The following is a 6,705-nucleotide window of genomic DNA, read 5'->3' as shown; positions in this document are numbered from 1 at the left end:
CCCCCGCTGCCTCCAACTAGCCGGGGTGGGCGCGGGAGGTGGGGGGTGGCTGGGGCAGAGCACGGAGGCAGGCGGACAGCTCATGTAGTAAACAGTTTTGCTATGCTTAGATCCTGCAGTTTTTTCTTTCCCCCTATTGTTAAGTGGCATTGAGCACCAGCAAAACAGGAAATGGCTTCCTCCAGCCACCGATCCAGCGAACCCAGGGCAGCAGCCGGCTGCACAGAGTGGCCTCCCCACGCCACCCTGTTCCTAGAAAGTGTCTGGACATTTGGAGGAGCACTAGGGAAAAGCAAGAAATACCAGTAAAGCCTGAATAAGCAGGTACACTTGGCAGCTCTTACAAGAAGGGAGTCATACTGGAAATATCTGGTGGTAACGGTCAAAACTGTCTCTGTTTTTCCAAAATTAGGGCTTATGGAAGTGAGAGCAATAATGTCTAAGTCAATCTCTGTCACCTCGCTCATCTGGTAACTAACTTAATTGTCTCTTTGTTGTGCCGTGCAGCTTTTGTATCAGACATCCTCACTCGAGCTGTGAAGAAACTATTGTTTTACAGGCACTGCAGCTTGTGTTGTGATCTTTAAATCTCAGAAGTCCAGCCAGGTCTCGCTTTGCTGCGGCCTCAGCAGAGGCAGGAAACAGTGCTCGTGAGGTGGTAGGTGACCCTTTTCTTCCTGAGACAGCAACACACCACGGTATCAAGAGAATATATGCTGCTTGGGTTTCTGTCCTGAGGAGACTGCAAATGGAGGATAGCAAAGACCTTGTGGCTCCTTTTCTAATCACACATCCCCTGGTGTTTTCTGATATCAAGGACAGTGTTGTCCTCCCTGGTGACTTTCTGCTGACCTAAAATTCCCATTGACTTGTTTTGTTTGTTGGGGTTTTTTTGTTGTAGTTGTTTTGTTGTTGCTTTTTGTGTTGCTTTTTTTTAACATAGTGTTATATTCTTCATTCTGTCTCTTAAATTAAAAAAAAAAAAAAATCCTGTAACCTCACTGGGAAAGTCTGGTGGAAATTTTTCACAACTGTATTTCTGTGTTTCTGAAAGTAGGACACATCGACGTGAAAGAAATGATGCTCAACCCAATCTCTGTCACCTCATTATTCTTGAGCTCCAACTTAATTACCTCCCTGATGCTTTGCACAGCTCTTAACCAGACCTTCTGTGTCTGCTTAGAAATCAGCCATACAAAATGAAGTGATGACCATAAACCCTCTTCCTGCTGGACAGATGAGCTGTGAGGTTTGGTAAATATCATTTCTAGAGCACCCAGAAGGTGCATCATATCGTACAGGCCTGATCCTGCACCACTGGCATTCGCAGATGATTTAAAAAGACCCACTGAAACCATGCTGAAAACTCATCTCACAAAATTGGTTTAAAGATAATAGCAAAGTTTTAACCCCAATGAACTTTTGGTTTATAGGTTACAGCTCCAAAGACAGAGTTACATTAACAGCTCCCAAATTCTGACCTCGTATATACCACTATGGCTGTATTGATGCCAGTGGGATTGCAAGAAGAACTGGATGCTTTATTTTCAGAAAGTCTTTGAGCCTCTTGTGTGAAAGTTCACACCCCAAAGTGGAGGGGACATGCCTGAATGCCTTGTAAAACTTACTCCTGCTTAAAACACAAACACCAAGGTCTGCCATTTGAGTAGCCCTGTAACCCTCAAATAATGTGCGAGGTGTACACTGAAACTAATTTCACATCCCTAAAAAGGTAAAATACATTAGTTTTAAGAGTAACAAATAATATGGTACTAAGATACTATAATTTTGGCCATGGAGAAGATAAACCAGGAGATGAACCGCAGTAGACATCTCTGGGTTGTAAGGACATGAGCACATTCTGATACATTTCTGTTTGTTCCTGTATGAGTGTCTCATTTATCTGGACTCAAACTTGATGTTATTGCTAAGTCACTTCTAAAGAGTCATTCTGCCAGGCAGTGCAGCCCTCTCAGCCGCGTAGTTCCAGCTCCCGCATGTGTGTACAGTGCAGAGTGCCTTCCCTGCGGCGGCAGCAGGCAGCCGCTGACCAGGAACCCGAGAGGCTGCCAGAGAGGAGCAGCAGCGCAGACAGGACAGCTCAGCTGTGTCACCTCGTCACCTCGCAGGTGCACTCCTTCAGAACAGCCTGTTCTCACACTTCCCTCTGCTCTGCTCACAACTGAAAGCTATCAGGACAAATGTTATCTTCAAAACACAGTCTGGATGCCCATACTGCCTATCTCTCTTTTTTTTTTTTCTATATGACCGTTTTACTGCAGTGCTTTGCATTGGTTTTGGAGGTCTGTGAGACTGTGTTTTGTTTGCCATGTCTTTCAAAAGTAAACACATCTGGTGACATGTTGCTTCTTCTCCCCAGGCCTTTCCTCACGCTCAGGGAGTTAACTGAATTGCCTCTTTAATTACACTGTTCCCAGAGGTGTGTTGTGCACTACGGCATTTTTCATGGGTTCATAACGTACATGTCATTGCAGGGATGCACTCTCTCTGCTGCATCATCCCCAGGGTGAGCTGCGCCACAGGGTTTCCCTCGACAGCACAGATGACACCATCAGTTGTACAGATGACCAATTCAGCATCTGGGCTGCCTTTCTTTTGGCCTTTTTTTCCCCATTTTTTTCTTGTGAGACAGAGACTTGTCACAAAACCATTTTGAGCATGTGTGAGACACTTAACAATGGTAAATATACATCCCTTATCTTCCCTGACAGAGAAGCTTTCTGAAATTTGGACAGTACTTCAAAACCACGAAGCCTGTTTCCAACAAACAATCTTCTGTGTCTCACTCCAGATAGGCTTTGGTTTTCACTACAATAGTCATGTGGTGCATTAGAGTTTTAAGAAACCTATCTCTATTTCCTGGTCTCCCTCACAAAATATAAATCACGGTTAACACTGCTATTACACAATGAAAGTCAGCGCCTGTTGAACTCAAGGTTACACTTAACCTACCTTTGAAACTCATTTTGTGTAAATAAAACATAACATTAAATAAAATAGGAGGAATTCACCACAATGAACAGAAGAGTTTAGGAAAGATCTCAGGGTACATGAACTGGTTCCTAAGAACACCTCCTGTTTCTTGTGGACAGCTTCTCCTGGTCTCAGAAAGATCTTTCTAAAATGCCCTTGTTTAGTTTTCTGTCTGAATCTACAAGGTATCCAGAATATCTCTCTTTTTAAATGGTTACTGGCTGCTCAGGCAAAGAATACTGCTTTGTGCACATGTATCTGTCTTGTTCAACAGCCCTCTGATCATCGTTCTCTTGCACGTCCTTTATTTCTTTTCACAAGGGACACTTATACAGAAGGTGAAGACCCAGCCTGAGGACTAACATTCACCTGTACCCACGTAACCTGCTAATTGCTTTGTTGGAAATCTGCCTACCACTGGAAAAAAAGAGTAACTGTTCACTTCTGTAGTTAGAACTTTTCTTCATTGTTTCCCTGGCACAGAGCTTGGGGACGTTCTGGTGGCTATTCCAGGGTTAACTGTCATTCTGCCCAACCAGCTGCTGTTAAATGTTGGCTCTTGAAGCTTTTCCTTTGCCCATTAATCTCAGCTCTGGCGAGGCCAGGAGGGCAGCGAGGTGTGCATCTCTGTTTTTACAGTGCTAATGATAGACTTGTAAAGGGGAGCGCGGGGAGGCTGTTACTGAGGTTTTGCTAGAAGACTGACTCTTTTTCCTGTGCATAGCTGTACTTTGACGTGGTATGCTTGAACTTACAGATCAAAGAGAATTACCAGAATGATCCACTTGTGAATTGTGGGCCATTATCTGTTATTAACTCATCTTGAGCACTGTGGTGAGCAAACTGTAATTTACAGTATGTTATTACATTTCTGCTCACTGTGGTGTGCAGCAGCTGAATGCGCGTGTGTGATAGCCCATAACGAGAAGTAATCTTGCCGAGCTAATTCAAATAGATCTTTGCCAACCTCTACTAAGGTTGAACAAGAATTTAATTTAGTTCTAATAATTTTGTTTTTGTGCTTCCTGCTCCTCCCACCACATTTAGGAGAGGAGAAGTTTCACCTTCTCCGTTTCTCTTCAGCACATGCTTGCTTCCAGGAAAACTTGGAAGCGCAGCAACAACCTCCTCCAGTTCTCTGCCAGATTTCCTTCAGGATTTAATGATTCAGGTGGCTTCATTTGCTAAATTTTTGCCAAAAAAAAGTCGTTCTCTACTGACACCATATAATAAAGTTGAGCAAACAGGAGGGCTGGTAGGAGACTTATTTTTATTGCCTGGTTCTAGTCACATGACAGCTCAGGTTACAAAATACTAATACCCCTGCCAGCTCGCAGGATCCACCAATTCCTCTTGCTACTGTTTTAATCCAACCTGTCTTTTCTTTTCTTTTTTTTTTTTTAATTTTTATTTTTTTTCTGAGGGCAGGGGGTGATGGGGAAGGCATTAGACAGGGGCAGGAGATAGAGTGAAAAGCAAGTATATCATGATTGGGAGTATCCCTTTAGCTCCTTCAGTGTTTGTTCAGCACTTTTTCACCAACTGAATAGCTTATTCCCTCTGAGTGCTGGCAGCCTTTGGCAAAAGTAAAGCAATGTCAGCATTCCCCTGTTCCATCTATTTTTTGGAAAAGAATCGTTAAAATTATTCCCTTTTCACCTTGTTTGCAAGTTGTGATGAAGGCTTCTCCCTCAATTAAATTGTGACATTCTGGCTTGAAAAACAACTTTGAGATCAGGAAGATAAGCTCACACACACACACACACCAAAAATAATAATAATTTAAAAAATCCTCCTTCTTTCTTATGGAGAGGAGCTCAGCAATTCAGTGGAGCCACTTCTTTTATTAGCAGTGAGACAAATATATTTTCAGAAAAATCGCTGATAAAACAACAGATTTGAAAAATGTAAACTTTATGCAGCTCTCTGAAGTTCTTCACATTTTCCCCTTTGTCCCTTTTTCCAGCACACAGCAGTACCCGAAGCTTTGGTGCTACAAGTTCCTGCAAGGAACCAGATTGGTTACCCAGATAGGTAATGCCCAATATCTGTGCAGAGTCTCTGATACCATGGCTACACTGCTACTGACACCTCCGCTGCATTAAGGTGGGCATGACTGTGCCCACAGCGTACCGAAGGCACACCTCAGCAACAGAAGCAGCTCCTCATAATGGGCTGAGATTTTTGTGCAAAAGGGGAAAAAAATTCCGTGGTGCTCATGCCACAGGCACTGCTGGCTTTTGCTGTGTAAAAGTTACAGAGAATAACTACCCATCTTCCTCCACCTCTGTGAAAGAAGAGCTGTGGTACAGGGGAGTTGGGAGACCAGTTTAAGGAGACACAAGACTTCTCTGGTGAATTCAAGGGCCAGAATTCAGGCGAGAGTTGTAGTCCCTGTGTTTCAGCTACGAGACCACCCATCTTCTTTTGGCAAGCATGAGTGGAAATGCACTTCTTCTGCCTTCCAGTGTCTGAGACCATGGTAGTTTCCAAGGGAGAGTGTGTTGCAACTGCTTTAGTTTTTCCATTTCTGCTCTTCTTTCACAAGTTGCCTATAAAAATCTGCAACACTATCGCACTATTGCATTGTTCCCATTCAGGGCTCTCTTGAAAACAGAACCCTACTCTGATTTCTGGCAAAACAACTTCTGGTAATTAGGAGTTTGTTATGACTGCTCCTGCAACCGGGCAGGGCTAGGGGAAGTATGTGTCAGCAATGACTGACTCCTTCCATCCACCTGCCTTCACTGGCTGTGGACACTGGAAGCTTTTAGGGGCAGGGACCATCACTTTGTACAACTGTAGAAGGCTTAGGCCTGTCAGTACTGCTGACCACAGCACACTGTCCCCTTAGAATGCTCGTTTTCAGAAGGCTTAAATAACACATACTCCTCACTTCAGGTTTTATGAGTTTTTAATGCTATGAGAAACCACAGAATTTATTTTTCTGAAGTCTTTCCTCCTCAATTGCAAATAATACAAGTGCGAAAACATCAGGAGGATAGTACCAGCTAGGGAAAGGCAGTGTTGGATGTCTGCGCTTGCTTTGACTCCAACATAATAGAGTTAATTTAATAAACTGATAGATTTTGATAAACCAGGGCCATGTTGTGATAACCTGCTTCTGGAGTGTTTGTTTCCTTGTTCTTTAGGCAGCTTCATTTCTGTGTGTGCAATCACAGCACCCTCTACTGCCTCTTGCTTAACCTGCAAAAAGGCAGCAAATGATTCTCAACTCTCAAACGGACTTTTGGAGTGAACAGACTCTCTGATTAATATCTGAAAGAACATCCCCACCATGGGAAAGATAACACAAGAAGGTATTTAAGTTCTGTCTAGAATGCAGTCCTGAGCTCCTAAATGAACGGTACAAATTCCTCAGCGGCCCAAGCACCTATCAGCCTGACAGCAGTATTTTTCCCTTTATCTGTATGTATGTCAGGTACTATCTTCTTTTGTCAGGCCCATGGAGGAAAGTGAAATCAGTTTTCCTAGTGAGAAACATGAAAAGGCACTAGGTCAAATGCTACTCCTGTGTGTTCCCAGATGAACTAACCTGACAGAAAACTGCCCCTTTCCAGAACTGCCCCTCTGGAGCCGCAAGCGCTGTGGGTGTGAGATGCCCTCTCACCCCACCCGTTCGCTGGCTGCCTCTTGGCTGTTTCTGGTACACTCCGTAAGGCCTCGCTGATGCAGTCTCAAATGGCACCG

The sequence above is a fragment of the Antrostomus carolinensis genome, unplaced genomic scaffold (assembly GCF_000700745.2).
Source record: "Antrostomus carolinensis isolate BGI_N321 unplaced genomic scaffold, ASM70074v2 scaffold19914, whole genome shotgun sequence".
Classification (NCBI taxonomy): domain Eukaryota; kingdom Metazoa; phylum Chordata; class Aves; order Caprimulgiformes; family Caprimulgidae; genus Antrostomus; species Antrostomus carolinensis.
The sequence above is the reverse complement of the archived record's forward strand: the minus strand, read 5'-3'. Positions refer to the sequence as shown.